The sequence below is a fragment of the Drosophila navojoa genome, chromosome X, assembly GCF_054131105.1.
Source record: "Drosophila navojoa isolate 15081-1374.11 chromosome X, UAZ_NAV_1.0, whole genome shotgun sequence".
NCBI lineage: Eukaryota > Metazoa > Arthropoda > Insecta > Diptera > Drosophilidae > Drosophila > Drosophila navojoa.
Genome location: NC_142895.1, coordinates 15,255,369 through 15,272,562, shown reverse-complemented (window position 1 = coordinate 15,272,562; position 17,194 = coordinate 15,255,369). Strand labels below are relative to the sequence as shown.

The following is a 17,194-nucleotide window of genomic DNA, read 5'->3' as shown; positions in this document are numbered from 1 at the left end:
ACGTCCCATTCCATTCCATCGGCATTAACATTTTCAATGAGATGCAGCACGGCTCACACGAGACTCTTCACCCATAAAAATAATACATGTCTCTGTCATTGTCGTAGTGCCGCGTAGGCTTTCGATTATGCTAAGCTTAAAATGTTTGCCCAAGCCTGAGCCAGGCCAGGATTGCAACTATTTGCACAGGTGTAGAGCAGGAAGTTCTCTTTCAGTTTTTGGCAACTTTTCGCAAGTCATTTGCCAGTTGAAACTTTGACAATGCAGAACTGAGGCAGCTGCGACAGAGGCTCTCAGAGCTTACGGACAGCCTCTGCATAATTGTCAGCATTATCGTTAATGGCAGGCCAGCGGCACAGGCAAGCAGATTGTCAAGGGCACGGACGACGGTGTGAGGGACCCAGTTTTGGACGAGCATCTGTGAGAAATGGCAAATCAAATGCGACACGGCACATCAGATGAGATGAGAGGGCATCCCGGTAACAGGCCACTAGCCAACCGAGGAGCCATCAATGTAAGCATCTATCGACCGGATCATATTTCAGCCAAGGCAATCTCAACTTTTCGCAGCCAATTTCAAATTGAATGCCAGCTCGGGCAGGCAGTTAACATAAATTCTTCGTTTCTTCGCATTTTCGGGGCTAACCGGAGTCGCCACGGCGCAATCAAATTCGTGGTGGCTGTTCGTTGCCCCGAGCTTTGATTAATGGCTGCACATAAATCTGTGACACGCAGGTAAGTAACTTGCATAAGTTACCGTTACCGTTACCCACCGGCCCACCGGTCGGCTACTTGTTATGGGCGCACGCTAATGAGCGAAGGGTCCGGTCCGTTCGTCTTGCTGTCTGTCGATCGCGCTTGTCACTTTTACTGCCATCTGCTCTCATTCTTTTTATTTTTCCCGTTTTTATTTTCGTTTGCTCCATAATGCAACAAATGACACTAATAAGTCTAAGCCGCTGCCGCCGTCGCCGTCTCCTTTTATAACAAATTTTCCCAATTACCACGAAAATTCCGTGCGCTCGATAAAAGTCAATTAAAATTGACTTATGCTATTGTTATGGTGCGCCATTCACTTGCTCCGCCAGCAAGGCAGCAGTTTACATGGCCAACAGGACAACCCGCCGCACACTGCCCATAAATTGGGGCTCATGTGGCGGCACGGTAGGGGTGGTAGGGGTGGCTCGAGCACAGCCTTCGCCCATCGACTAACGACCTTAAGCTGGGATTCAAATTAAAAATTGCTTTCCATGAGACTATATGCTAGATATAGATATGTACTGAATGATACAGATAGAGATATATGTATATATATTTGTAATGAAATATATATGTATAGTAAATTTGATATACCTACGTATTAAGTATTTAAGCTTTTTGAATGACAGCAAGAGAATCGCATAGAAGGGCGTAGTGAAGAACATGCCTGACTTGATAAATCTATGGGAATTAGATTTATATGGCACAAAAATCTGTTTTTCTTATATATATAGAAATACATGTATGTATATTTATACATACCTATACAATATGGAATTTTAAAATACTATTTCAATACATTTGTATACCCTGAACCCATTTTCAATGGGAAATCAGGCAATAATGGATTTGTTAAAAGTATATAACAGACAGAAGTAGGCGTGGCAGACCCACAAAGTATTTCTATTCTTGATCAGGGCGACGAGCGTAGTCGATTATATATACTAGCAACATTATTCATTTGCCCACTGTGCCATAACTTTAAGTATATTGCATAACTCATCTCCGAGCACTTTGTCCACGTATCCCCACACAGTAGAGCACCCATCGTACTGGGCCACAGTCTAGTTAGAAATAAGTCGCACCTGACTGCAATTACGCGCAGCTGACGCCAATGATATGTGACTGGAGTCATAAAAAAACTTTCCTGTTTTTATACCCTGTTTTGTGTGTGTGTGTGTGTGTGTGTGTGTATATATATTTTTATACCCTGAATCCATTCTCAATGAGAAATCAGGGTGTAATGGTTTTGTTGAAATGAATATAATAGGCAGAAGGAGGCGTGGCAGACCCCACAGAATATATATATTCTTGATCAGGGCGACGAGCTGAGTCGATTTAGCCCTGTTTATCCGTCCCTCCGTACATATAGCGCGCATATCGAGTTTATCGCCAAAAATCAATAGCTTATCTCTTTAATTTGTTATCGATGAAAAACCTTATCGATAGATATATTAAAATATCAGTTCCTCGAAGGCTTCAGGGGATTTCGTAGTCGAGCAGTCTCGACTAGAGCTTCTTGCTTGTATTTTTCTATTTGATTTCACCTATTATATTGCACACATAGAATTTATGATTGGGACTTTTCATTTTATTATATTACTTTCCTGCACTTTTTCTTCTCTGTTTTTTTCTCTGCGCTTGGTCTCTTTTGGTCATGGCAAACGCAATCAAATGCAAATGTTTATAGTGCTGCACTCTGGCCCTGCCTCATAAGCTGCACTTTATGCATTTTCCATTTTCAATTTGCCATTTGCCATTTTCCACTCCCGTTGACTTTTATGCATCCATATTCAGGTAGCTCTCAGATTTATTAAATATCTCTTTAATATCTAAACTATTTTTACTTTATGCACGGTAAACCCGAGTCGATTGAAATCCCTGGGAAATTTATGCTATTATCATAAGAATTATATTAAATTTGTCTAAATAAGCAGGTTACACTCGAGCATTGCCGACTGCAGAATACTCATTCATGGATTTGCCACGCCCCAATGGGCCTTGAATTATCTGCCATAGCTTTGGCAGCGTGTGATGTAAACGTGAATATACATATATCCAATATAGAGGTCCAAGAAACCGGAATATGTATATTCCAATTAGATACGCCCCCTGTGAGTGGATTGGGAATATATTGAGTTCATATTTCGAGGGAGAATACGTTCAGAGCTTTAGTACTCTACAGACATTGCACAAAACCAATATACTCGCTTCACTTTCGCGACTGAGCATAATAAATCCTTGAGAATGTCGATAAGGAGTATGGACTATATAGAATATATTCGCATATATGCCTTTGTATTCCCACTCAATGAATAGTTTGAAACATCGCCGATTGTTGCAAATGATTTGTGTCTCTGGCGCTGTCCACAAACACAATTAAAATGCTCACTTAACTTTAGTGTCGATTCAAAATTAATTGCCTCGCGCGATATCGCTCAAGTGTTGCTTCAAACTTGATATTGTCCAATGGCCAAAAGTCGCTCGATAGCAACATTAATTATCTATGTAATTTTTTGTTTTGTTTTTGTTTTTGTTATTTTCCCATTGTGTTTTTCTGTTGCCAATTAGCTGGCATCAATGGCGTCCATCTGTGTCGCTGGCATTTGGCCGGCGACTCGCTCGCTGGATATCCTGTTGCTGCTGCATTTAATGCGCATTAATTGCGCATAATTAAATTTCTACAATTTTATTATGCACTTTACAGCCTGACGCGCTCCGATGCTCAGCATTAAAATCAGATTACGCTGCCCACGGCCAACGTATTGAAACATGGCCCAAAAGGCGGGCGGGCGGGCGGTCGGGCGGGTCAATGGAGCCTGGGCCATCCATCCACTCGACTATCAACGGCCCAGAGCACTCCGTTGGGCGTGGCGTCAACTAAAATCAGGGCCAACAACAATAACACAGCCCAACAGGTTGCAGTAAAGGATTTGAATGCATGCATATGTATATTTGAGTTCAAATTTACTGCCTCCAGTGTGACTGAAAATATCCAGACATGATATTTATCAATAATGTTTATTTAACTTCCCTATTAAACACTTTACCTTATAGGTTTTTCCTGTTTTTTATTTCCCTTTCTTTACCATGTCTCTTTCTCTCTTTCTCTCTCTCTCTCTCTCTCTCTCTCTCTCTCTCTCTCGATTTTTATCCTTCTATTATATACATACATATATTTACCATCCCTCTTTTTCTCACACTCCATCTGATCTCTTTCGAACTCTCTGCCTTTATTTCTCTCTCTATATACTTTTTTTTTCTTTCTTCTCCATCTCTATACATCTCGCTCTCTTTATTATATTTCCATCTCACTTTGCTCAATTTTGCCTTTCTTTCTTTCTCTCCATAAATATTTTTTTTTTTTTTTTTTTTTTTTTTTTTTTTTTTTTTTTTTTTTTTTTTGGTAAAAATTTTTATATTTTATTAACAAGCTTACTGCTACCATAATGGCAACTTAATCTAGTTCTACATTAAAAATAATAACAAAAAGATCTAGACTTAGATTATATATTTATGTGTTAATTTTTAATATTACTTTAACATTACTATTTATATTATATTAATATAGTTTTGTTTAGTGAAATATTTTTCTTTTATATTTAATTATGTTATCACTCTTTTGGGCAAGTCCGTTGGGTGGCACTTCTTGAGTCGTCTCTTCCTCGGCTTGGCAGTTAGCCGTCTGGCTAGTACGTTGCTGTGGCTGTCAAGGCGTTCTATATACCTTGCGGAACGTGATTGTAGGACATCTCCCACCTTTGGAACCTTTAGATCCTTTTCGATGTCTCGAGTCCTCATGTACCATGGGGCATCGCAGATTCGCCTCAGGATCTTTGCTTGGGCGACTCTAATTTTTTCCAAGTTTGATTTGGATGCAATGCCGTATATTTCTAGGGCGTATTTCCAGATCGGGCTTAGGATGCTTTTGTATATCGTAGTTTTACTATATAGCGACAGCTTGTTTTTTGGAGCAAGAAGCCATGCCATTTTTCTGGATTTTGCCATTATTGACTGCCGTACCATGGTTGTATGGGCCTTAAAGTTTAGCTTCCTGTCCAGTAAAACTCCAAGGTACTTGTATGAGCTCTTTTGTGGGATTCTGGAGCCAAGCATGGTGATGCCGCTGCAAGACAAAGTTCGTGTGGTAAACGTGACATTTACGCACTTGCTGGTGTTGATGCCTATGTTCCATTTTCTGGTCCATCCTTCAAAGCTATTTACATACTGCTGCAAGGATTCCGTGGCTTTGTTGATGCTAGGACTTCTGGTCAAAACTGCAGTGTCATCTGCGTAGGTTGCTATCAGGACGTGTTCCTCATCTAGTCCAGTAACTACATTTGTGGTTGGCATGTCAGCTGTGTATAGGTTGTATAGCGTGGGTCCAAGCACGCTACCCTGTGGGACACCTGCGCAAACTGAGCGTTTCGAGGACTTTTCTCCACTCACAACGACTCTAAAGTACCTGTCCGTGAGGAAGCTTGAGACAAGCTGGAATAGCTGCGGTGGTAATATGTTCTTCAGTTTAAATCGGAGACCATCGTGCCACACTCTGTCAAAAGCTTGTCGGATGTCCATAAAAACAGCAGCCGCATACATTTTTTGTTCCATAGCGTCGAGGGAGAAGTTGACTACGCGATGAAGTTGTTCCGGCGTGCCGTGCCCTTGTCTAAATCCGAACTGCCAATTCGGTATTTTTTGCTTTACAGGCTCGAGCTTTATAATACGATCCAGGATCACTCTCTCTGCCATCTTCCCTAGCGCCGAAAGTAAGCTGATTGGACGGAATCCCTCAACTTCCGTGTGGTTTTTTCCAGGTTTGGGTACCATCGTGATCAACGCCATTTTCCAGCAGGTTGGGAAGTATCTCAGTCTAAGCATGCTGTTGAGTATTAGGACAATAAACAATAACGCTTTTTTGGGCAGTAGTTTTAAAGTTCTATTATCCAGCAAGTCCTCTCCAGGAGATTTTTTGGTTTTCAGTTTTTTGATTTGCTGCACAATCTCTTGGAGAGTGACTGGAGTTGCAGGCAGTGACATCTGAAAGGGCGTCTCCAAACTTAGCTCAACGTCTCTTCTGGTCCTATCGGAAGTGAGATTAAATGGCTTAAATCTTTCCTCTAAGCTGTCTGCAAAGACTTCGGCTTTCTGTTGACTGGAGTAACACCAACCACCCAATGGATTTTTAATTGGCATTTTCGGTATAGCGACCCTTTTAAACCGACTTGTAAGTTTCCCGAGTGTGTAATTGAAAGGTGCATCGGGGCCCGCACTTTCTAGTATTCCATCAATTTTCTTCTGCTTGACTTTTGCAAGGACCTTTTGCAGCCGATTGGATAGCCTTGTGTAGATCTGGTGGACTCGAGTATCCCCAGTTCTTGAGTATTCTCTTCTCACCCTTCTTTTGAGCCTTATAAGCGCGTCAACATGTGGGGGGAGAATATCTCTTCGATGTTGTATTTGCGAGCACTGGGTTACTGGAGTAGCAGAAGATGCAGCTAAGGACACGTTTCTCATGAAGATTGAGATTGCATCTTCAAGATCATCCGGACTATTAATTTCCATATTGAGGTTGGTCTCCATAAATATACATCAATTTATATATATTTTTCTCTATATATATTGTTTTACTCCTTCACTCTCTTCTCCCTTTTTTCTCCATCTCTCTTTCGCTCTCACTTCATACTACTCTCTCACTTCACTCACCCTCTCTCTCTCTCTCTCTCTCTCTCTCTCTCTCTCTGTCTCTCTCTTTCTCTCTCTCTCTCTCTCTTTATCTCTCTCCTTCTTCTTAGAGAAACATTTTAAGATCACATGTGTATATGATGATTTCAGTCTTGTTTACTCAACTCTGTTGGATAGTGCAAGTGAATCGAATGAACGTTTGAGGACTGAGTCAATGCTATTTAAAGTTAATGCGATTTTGGCATCTTAACGTTTTCATATTTGTATTTTAATTGGATTATTCATCACTCGCTGCCATGCAGCCCACGCCAACCAACACCTGCCACGCCCCCACGGCCTCGCAACGTAAGGGCCATTGTTGCTTCCGCCCGCCATTTTGTTTTGCCAGCCATTTTTTTATCTGTCATTTAACAGCAATGCGTCAGTTTGTCAGTTTTTGTTGTCATTCGCTTTTGTTGCTTTTTGCAGTTAAACACTATATGAATATTTAATTTGATTTGAATGCTGTTTAAATGCCATGAAATGTAGCACAAAGCCAACAGCCAGACGCACACGCACACACACACACTCATATAGTCATTTAAATATACTATTTAAGCATATTTTCCCCTTTTCTAATTACGAAAACGCTTCAATTGCTTTATTAACTCCAGCATGAGCCATTTGACTAACTAAATGGCAAAGATAGTTGTTTAATTAAATGACAGTAAGTGAGGGTGTGTGTGTGCAGCAGTACCGTCTGTTAGATGACCTGTAGATTGTAGATATTGCGCTGAATGAAGTCTTGGAAAAATAGGGTAAGAGATTAAGCAGAATTGTTAAAGTTTTCCTGTTTGCATTTTATTGAAGTATGGGTTATAATATATACAATGAATATATTACTATATGGAATATATATCGTATATATAAAATACTTAAAATGTACATATAAATATATTATATTATACAGGTAAAGATACAGAATATATAGAATACATGGATTATATGAAATATCTATATTTAATATAACAAATATCCAGATCCAATATAGTCTAGATTTTCTTTATATATAATACATATACATATACATATATCATATTAAGATCTAGAACTTATAGAATCAGAAATTCTTGCAGCTTAACCATTACTTACTATTAATTCCAATTGATTTAGATTTTTTTCATCTAGAAATAATATTCATATACGCAGTTTAATTATGTTTTTAATTAAATAATTTATGAACCATGTTTACTGAAGTTCCTCGATAATTGTTCATATATCATCACATAATTAAATACTAACAAATATGCTATAAACTATAAAAAGACTTTATTCCTGCTTATATTTTCATATACAAAAACTTCTTTAAAAAATAAATAAAAACTCATTATAAAAATAAAAATAAAACAAAAATATATTGCATCTATAAACTCACTTATTTAAGGATCACACTAGCTGAGATCGGCTCGTGAAACAGCATACCTACAAAAAATATATCAAGCACAAGAATGAATTCTAGCATGCGATAATTAAATTACCCTTTGGGAAATTTTCTCTGCTGTTCGCAGCAGCAAAAAAAGTACCGGGCACGAAATGTTTGCCTGCTTGAGCATATGGCCGTAGAGGAGGCGAGAAAAATACGCACACAGTGTGGGCGGCGGAGCGGGGGGCAAGGAAAGCACACAGATGGAGAGAGTGAGAGAACCGCTAATAGGTCCAATGGAGGAGGATGCAGACTTCCCGGGTATTCAGCTCCTTATACGCATTTTTGTTTTCGTTTCTGTTTCATTTTTTGTTCTTTTTTTCTTATTTTGGCGCCGGTAAAAAGTTCGTTATCAAATATTGCTGGACTGTGGGGGCAGTCAGTCAGTCTACTTGGCTTTGGATTTGGCTTTTTGGCTAAACTATAGAACTGTCACTCACTCACGCACACACACGCACGATTCATTTATGCTCGCATATACATATGTCTATTTGTGTGTGAGTGCGTGCTTGTGTGTGTGTGTGTGTGTGTAGATTGCATGGCTAATTAGGCATTAGGCAATTATTAATACATTTCAAGTGAAACGCACGGGGCTTAAGCAAACATGGCTCAGATGCTGTTAGCCCTATTCCCCACCTCCCAGGCCTTGCCGCAGCCAGCCAGCCAGCCCCGTTGCCAAGTGGGCCAACGCCTTCAAAGTGTTTACAGCTGCGTCATTAAAAGCGCCCGTCGCCATTTATTTTCATTTCTCGTATGGAACGAGTGCTGCATGGCACTGAGCAGCGGGTGGCTGCCGCTGCTGCCACTGTCTCGGCGCCCCGGCTGCGTGGTTGGGTGGTTGGGTGGTTTTTGGCATGTGGAAGCGAGTGCCACCGCGTTGGCGATGACGGCTTCTCACTTTTGTTTTATTTTTATCACATTCTTATTTGTTACTGCCGCTGTTTTAATTGCTCTTGTTGCTGTTGCTATTGCTGTTGATGTTGCTGTAAATCTCTTTCTCTTGGTCAACGAGCCGCACGTGGATCCCTTTGCCGTCTGCTTGCCCACAGTCCTGTCGCCAGCTGCCAGCCCTTTCGGCCGCACCAATCGCGTATCCATTTCCGTATTTGCCACACGCAAAAGCATTTCGGCTTTGCGACGCCACCAAGTTTCCCAGAAACTGAGAAGCTACCAACACCCAAAAGTTGTACGCACACAGAGAGAATTAGAAAAATAGAGAGAGAGAAAGAGTGAGATGGAGAGCGAGAAACACATAAAACTAGCTTCGACTTAACATCATTATTCTAAAGAATTCCCTCATTGTCATTGTCATTGTCATTGTCATTGTCATTGTCATTGTCATTGTCATTGTCATTGTCATTGTCATTGTCATTGTCATTGTCATTGTCATTGTCATTGTCATTGTCATTGTCATTGTCATTGTCATTGTCATTGTCATTGTCATTGTCATTGTCATTGTCATTGTCATTGTCATTGTCATTGTCATTGTCATTGTCATTGTCATTGTCATTGTCATTGTCATTGTCATTGTCATTGTCATTGTCATTGTCATTGTCATTGTCATTGTCAACATCACATTAGCTTCATCGTAATCACAATTGTTCTTACGATTTATTTATTTATTTTTAATTGCTTAAATATCAGAGCTTTTAATTGGCCCAATTATAAATCGCATTTCCTGTTTTACATTTAAGGGTTATTTTGGGAATTCCGAATCACTTTTATTGCCCAGCACTGGCTCGCATTTGGCTGGTCAAAAGGAAAGGTCAAAATAACAGAGAAAAATGCCAGCGCTGGGCACACCTACAGCTACAGTCGCTTTAGCGAGTGCCTAATCAAGCCTAAAGCTCGCTAATGTAACAGCGGGACGGACGGGCGTTGGAGCTGACGCTTGTCGTAAAGCAAAGCCACAAAGGGCAGTGAAGGCCACGGCAAGGACCTCATAGGACACACTGCTGCCTACCCACCGTCCATGGGACAGCTCTTTTTTGTCAAATGTGTGTCACGACCTTACGCACACACATGACCAGCACTAAAACCACGCAGATGGAGGCTATCCCCAAACAAGTTCTCCAAATGACGCACTTAGGCTAAATACGGAAATGTATTTATATGTATATATATTTATATATATACATATATGTATTTTTATATATATACGCAATATATGTATATCATATGCTTGATCAAATTCGAGTCTAATTCTAGATTTCTGAAAATAATTTATGTATATTTAGTGGGATAATATTTATATAGAATATATTAAATGTTTGCTGTAAGGAACTTGCATTTGTTGAAGAATTTTATCTAAGCCACAAGATCTTAAGTTTTAAATGGAAAAAAATGATACAAAAATACAAAATATATATATGTAATGCCGAATAAATGCATAATTGTAACAATTTAAAGAAAGTATAATGAATTCAAGTCAGCGTAGGCTTTAAATAAGCATTGTAACTCTTTGAGATTCAACCCAAGTTGCAAATTAAAGTCTAATTATGCCAAATAATTATTTTGACTACATTTTGTAAATTTGAATAGCTCGAGTCTAATCACTCATCTTGATAATGACTATGGAGTACAGTAAAGACAGTGAAGGGCACACACACACACACGCACACAGGCATACGCACATGTGTATGTGTGAGAATGAGAAACACAATCAAATATTCAAATATGCTTCTTGCCAATCATTCAGCCATGTTTTCAACCGCAAACTAAGACGCACTCGCGCTCAAGTCCTGACAGGCTGACTGAATGACAGCCTAGGGACAGAAGCACACACACACACACACGCAGGCACACACACGGCTACACACATGTGCGTGCATACATCAAAAAAGTATGCTATAGATATTCAGGAAAATGTTAATCCAATCGCATTGCGGTCTTTTTGTAGTGCGTCGACTGTTTCAATGCCGCTAGTTGGGCACATGTGTTGATTTTTCGTTTTTGTATTTGTTTTTAGCTCTGGCTTCTTCCCGAAAATGTCGGAAAATGAGCTGATGCTAAGGTTAGACGGCATAAAAACCAAAACCAGTCACGCCCCCATCCGGAAAACCTTTGCGCAAATTCGTATATATTTGCGGCTGCGTTGCTAATGAAATAGTTGCCCAAAAAAATATAATACGAGTGTGTGTGTGTGTGTGTGTGGGACTCTGTGTGTGTATGTGAAATGACAAACAAAAAGAGTGCGCGAGAGAGAGAGAGAGAGAGTTGGGACGGTAAGAAAGGATAAAAGGGTTACTTACGACTGTTGCGCTGCTGCTGTCTCTGCCGTACTCCCCATTAAAATTCAAAATACGTTCGCCAAAAAAGGCAAAAGCCAATTTCAGCCTTCGCTGGCTGGCACAATTCACTTGGACCTCGTCGATGGCTCCGTTTATGCGGCAGGCCGACCGACCGATGGACCAATCGTTGCGTAAACTCTCCCGCTCAGCTCTAGCCGGGCTCATGCATAGTCAAGCGGTTCGTTCGCTGCCATCAGTGGCTCAAAATTTCTCGACTTTCCGACTTTTGTCCCACGAAATTGTTCGCTGCGTTTAGTTTGGCATTCGTTAGTCTCTTTCCAGCACGGAGCACAAGACACACGAGAAACACAACAGCAACAACAACAACAACAAACAAACTAAATTGCACGCATCAATAAGAGCAGCGCAACTGAGGCCAAATCAGCCAGAACTAAACAAAAAATAAAAAATGACAAAAAAAAACCAACAAACATTAAAAAAAAATTAAATCCATTTATGTGTCTCTCTCTCTCTCTTTCTCGCTCTTTTTCTCTAACTGTGTGTGTGGTTTATCTGACATTTACGCATTGCAAAAATTTTTATGCTTCATGAAGTTCTGTCATCAATATTCCACTGTGCTGTGTGTGTGTGTGTGTGTGTGTGTGTGGTGTATGCTTCGAAGTCCAGTTATGTGCGCTTTGAACACGTAGTGACAATAAATTTCGCCATACTGCGTTATTGAACCTTTGAACCTTATAAAAACCTTATCAAAAAAAAAAAAAAAAAAAAAACCAACTGAACAAAAATCAACGAATTTAAAAAAAAATGCAGTCAACTTGTGAAGGTCAGTGCACAAATGAAAACAGCTCGCAAAACTCATAAACCTCAGCCCAGCTACACACATAAAAAAGAAAGTAAAACGCAACCTATACGCATGCCTGCCTCGTTATATAGGGTATACATGTGTGTGGCTTTTGTGTTTCGGCAAAAAATTTATTCGACTTCACTCAGCTTCCAAACTTTGCCTGCCAGCTTGAGGCGTACTTAGCTGCAAGATTTTAATGGAATTTTTTTTTTATAAATAAGCAATGTGAATATCTTGAATTAATCAACAACTTAATAATCCGTTCAGGGTATATTAGTTCGCTTAAATCATATAGTGCAGTCGTTCAGGCCTTTTCATTGATTTAATTTGATTTCCATTAATTATATGCCCAAAAACTATAATGGATTTCTAGTATATAATAATAATAATAATAATAATAATAATAATAATAATAATAATAATAATAATAATAATAATAATAATAAAATAGTGACTAAATTCAACGTGTTGCTTGAGCTTATTATACTAAAATTTAAAAGAATCGATAAATTGTAATACTGATCTTTTTTTTTATTAATTAAGAAATCATATAAGCTAATTAGAATGTGTAATATGAACTCTACCTGCTTCAGATTCTATCCAAGCAGCGTAGAGCATAAAAGTGCGAATTGCTCCAATGACGCGCAAGTTTGGCTGTTACAAATTAAAAATTAAAAAAAAAAAAGAAGAAAACTTCTTCGTTTCAATTAATTTGAAAATTAGTTTAGCTTACGGCGAACTCTGGCACCAAGTAGGACAGTTAAAAGCTTTTGCAGCAGCCATAAATATGAGAAAACTCTCGTTGCAGCTAGAGGAGAAACAAAAAAAAAATAAATAAAGAAAAGACATGTAAAATGTGAAATAACGAAGTTGGAATGCTCTAACATGATGACAATAGGGCAGAATAAGCCACGCTAAGAGAATGTTAGGATAGCTTGATAGAGCTTGCACTCTAGAGAGCATTTTCTTTTTGTCAGATCAAGTCACTATATGTTAAGATTGCAAAGAGAGGCAGAGTAGCTGATTAGTCAGATCTTTAAGACTCACGGGTTAGCTAAGAGAAGTAGAGTAACCGATAGATAGGTAGTTAGATCATACTCTCTGTTAGAGATCAAGGCTTTCAGCAGCTGAGAGACGAAGAGTTAAATGGATGAAAATTTGCTATTCTCTGTAAGATCAACTGCAAGATCAGTAGACGCGCGAATCTTGTCGCGGGGAACATCCCGCTTAGATAACGTTAGGATTTACCTATGGCCATGGCCAATTAAAAATGCCAAAAAAAAACATTTTTATTTTGGGAAATTTTGTATACAAAAATTAAATTAAATAAGTAAGAAATTTTGCAAGCAAAAATTAAATTAATTTGCTTCAGAAAATATCTCTATCTATGTATATAAGATACATTGCTATACTATATACATATTTATATTTATGTTCCAGGTATATACATCTCAATTATTCATATAAAACTTACTTTTATCTATCTCATAAACAGACTTAAAATGCCTATTCAAAGGGTATAGGGTAAAAAAAAAAAAAAAAAAACAGTCCGTGGCGTAGTAAGTAAGCCCAGTTAACAGCAGCAGCTGGACGAGTGTGAGTGCGGGCAGCGAGAGAGCATGCTGCGCTGTGACGCGTTGCCACAGTTGCAACTGCAGCTGCAGCGACAGAGGCAGCGACAGAGGCAGTGGCAGCGACAGAGGCAGTGGCAGCTGCCACTTGAATGCGCAAACACAAAGATTCGCATATGAGAGACCCAGACCCAGTTAGGACATGCACAGAGGCTCGTAAACTTGAACATAATTCGCCTGGGTTATCCTTGACGGAATCCTCTTTAATGCTAAGCTGGCTGAGTAGACAGATGGACGGCTAGTCGGCCAGTTAGTCCTAGAGCAGCTGTTTATACAACTCGTGCTGAACACACACACACACACACACACACACAGAGACAGGCACACACGCACACACATGTGTGTGCACATAGCTCACACCTCGCCGAGTTACTGCAGTCAAAAAGCGAATATTTAAGAAGCACAATACTACATATATACACACACACACATATATATATATATATGTATATATAGTCGAGTTTTCTTCCACTTTTTCATTTTTTTTTTCGCAACTTGATTTTCGACCCCCCACGCCCAACCCCCATTGCCCAATCCAAGTCCGTGTCCAAATATGAGCACGGGTCAGCTTCACATGCGACCCGCTTGGCTATGCTTATTACAAATGGCTTGGGCGGCAATCTAAAAGTAGCGCAAGCTTATACTTGCCGAGTCGGGTCGAGTGCTGTCGACTATTTAATGCACGCTCACAGCTTTTAACTGCAATACACTTACCCCATGAATATTTAAGGTACTGGAAATTATTAAAAAATACACGTTAAAGCTGACTGAGCTACAGCTGAAGTCGTATAAAAAAAAAAAAACACTTTTGATATATAAGCATAAATATTTAATGCATTTATTCATATGTACAAAACCAATATACCCTCTTCGCCTGATGCACGCATTTACTCAATCCTCGTTAAAGAAGTTAAACCCGCTGCCCAAACTCACTCAAGTGAAGAATTTCTGAACGGTCAGTGAAATAAAACCAAATGCGGAAGAATAATATATATGTATTATACAATATATAGTTTCAAACGAAAATTAAATACCCTTTCATTAAGGCTTCTGGATATTTGGATAGCATACAAATATTACATGCATGTATACTAAAATCAATAAAAAAATATATTTATATTATTAGTAATAAAAAATAAAAAATATTTAAGACGTTAAACACAACAAAATAAAAATGTTTTAAAATAAATAAATAAAAATAAATCAAATAAAAAATAAATTAAAATTGTTCGTATGAAATTTATGTAATATCATTAAAATAACTTGAAGTATTTAAAATAAAAATATTTATAATCACACTTGAAAAAATTAATTTAGTATTTTTTAATTTAATTTTATTTTTATTTTTATTTATTTATTTATTTGTTTTTTTTTTTTTTTTCATTTAATAAGCCAAGTAAAATCATTTGAATTTTTTTATAAAAATATTTATAATCACATATGAACAAATTAATTTAGTATTTTTTAATTTAATTTTATTTTTATTTATTTATTTATTTCTTTTTCATTTAATAAGTCAAGTAAAATAATTTCTATTTTTTTTTTTAGCTTAAAATGTATTTGAATCAAAAATAATTTCCATTATTGAAAATGTAAAATGTAAAAATTATGATATTATTTTATTTAAAATTATACAATAATTTATTCTTCCATAATTTATAATTTAATATAATATTCTTGCCTTGGCTGAAATATATGCAACATGCACCTTGCTATCTACATATGTTGCCATGCATGTCATCAGTAAGCCTATAAGCCATGTGGAAGGGCAGAGCTTCATCCTTGCGACAGCTGGACCAGCACCAGCGCCAGAAACAGTGCGAGGGAAACAGAGTGAGAGAGAGAGTGAGAGTGAGAGAGAGAACGATGGACGGAAGCTCACGTAGGTCATATCAAATAAATTGGCATTGCCAAAGCGTTGCGGTAAGGCAGAAACGGAACGAACTAACGGAGCTCCTTAACGCGTGCTTTAAAAAGGCTTAATTGACTCGGAAAGAAAAGTAGTATTAGTTTCCACATTGGATATTCAAAAGGCAACATAAATTGAAATGAGAGATAAAAGTAATGTATGAGCTGGAATTTTTATTAATAATTTAGAGTTGATTACAAGAATTCTTAATGACATATTGAATCTGCAACGGGTTGATTATATAATTTAGGAATTAAACTACTGAGCAGATCCATAAATAATTCACATAAATTTGGTCTATTTACTCTCGGTCCGCTGAATAAAAATGATCTTGTGTAAACCATTTACAGCTATATGCGAGTCAAGCTTTATTATTTACTTTTTTTTAACAAACAAAAATTATGGTTTATTTTTTTATTTTATTATTATTATTTTTTTTTTCAATAAATTCATTTATTAACGAAAAAGAATTAATAATATATTTTATTATTATTAATACTTTTTCGTTAAAAAATGAATTTATTGAAAAAAAAATAAAATAAAATAAAAACATAAACAATAATTTTTTGTTAAATACGTGTTTTGCTTCGCTTTTTATATAAAAATTGATTTGTAAAAATTATTTTTTATATATATCATAAAAATTAATTTTAATAATTGAATATAATTTTCTAACAAAAAATTTCAAAAAAAATTTTTTTTGTTTTAGGTTGCCGTAAAAAAATAACTTATGCATGTTTTCCCCCCTCTTAATGGGGGTTCTCTAGTGTCTCAATTATTTTGTAAATGAATAACTGATTATTAGTTTGAAAAAGATCTTATAATTACGATAGCAGCTTCGTCCTTACAGAGAATAAAAAAAAAAAAAAAAAACTTAATTTTCGCAAAGCCATTTCACCCTGATTTCCCATTTTCAATGGGTCCAGGCTATAAAAGCGTTCGCGAAACTTGTTGAGTGAACTTCGTGAATTTCAAACTCTCCAACTCTAGTAGCTTCAATAACTACGAAAGGCATTGTGCTCAATGAGACAAACGCAGACTCCAGTCGGTAATTGCCATAGAATTAAAAGTTCATCTCAAACCATCTACGAAATCGAATATATGTACACAAAAAGCAAATCCGAAATTGCAAGCAGTTCAATGACCCCAGCCGATAGTAGATAATAGAGCCCAAGCACTCTCAAGGGCCCTGCTCTTAGCCAAGATCTAGAAAAAGTATTGTACTTGCATATGGCCAAGTACATACGTATGTGTAATAGATATATGTGCGTACTAGCCATGCATATTGACAATGTCAGCTGGAGCTTGGCATGGCTTTTAGCCGTTTGACGTTTTGGCCTAAGTGCTACCAATTGACACAAAGCGCCCAAAGTCAACTGCCCGCTCAGACGACAATGCCGGAACACACACACACACACCCACACACACATACACACACACACATACAGAGATGAGCAGTCACAAATAGTGGAGAGAGCATTGTGGCCAAATCGGTTTAGGCCAGCTGATATAACAGCCCAACAAAGCGAGAGACACTAGAAACACGAAACAAAACAAAAAATCTGATGCTAAAGCGACTTGAATCCAATCTAGCACCAACACAATTGAATTTATGTAAGTTGCTGCGCCCAATGACAGCACGCGAATGATGGA

At 37.8% G+C, this 17,194-nt stretch overlaps 1 long non-coding RNA gene across 1 annotated transcript; it reads left to right on the top strand.

Moving 5' to 3' along the window:
• The first annotated feature begins 575 nt into the window (after positions 1 to 575).
• Positions 576 to 10,108, top strand: LOC149090641 (uncharacterized). The gene is made up of 2 exons (XR_016197498.1): positions 576 to 735; positions 9,601 to 10,108. It is a non-coding gene; the product is annotated as an uncharacterized LOC149090641 (long non-coding RNA).
• Positions 10,109 to 17,194: the final 7,086 nt, after the last annotated feature.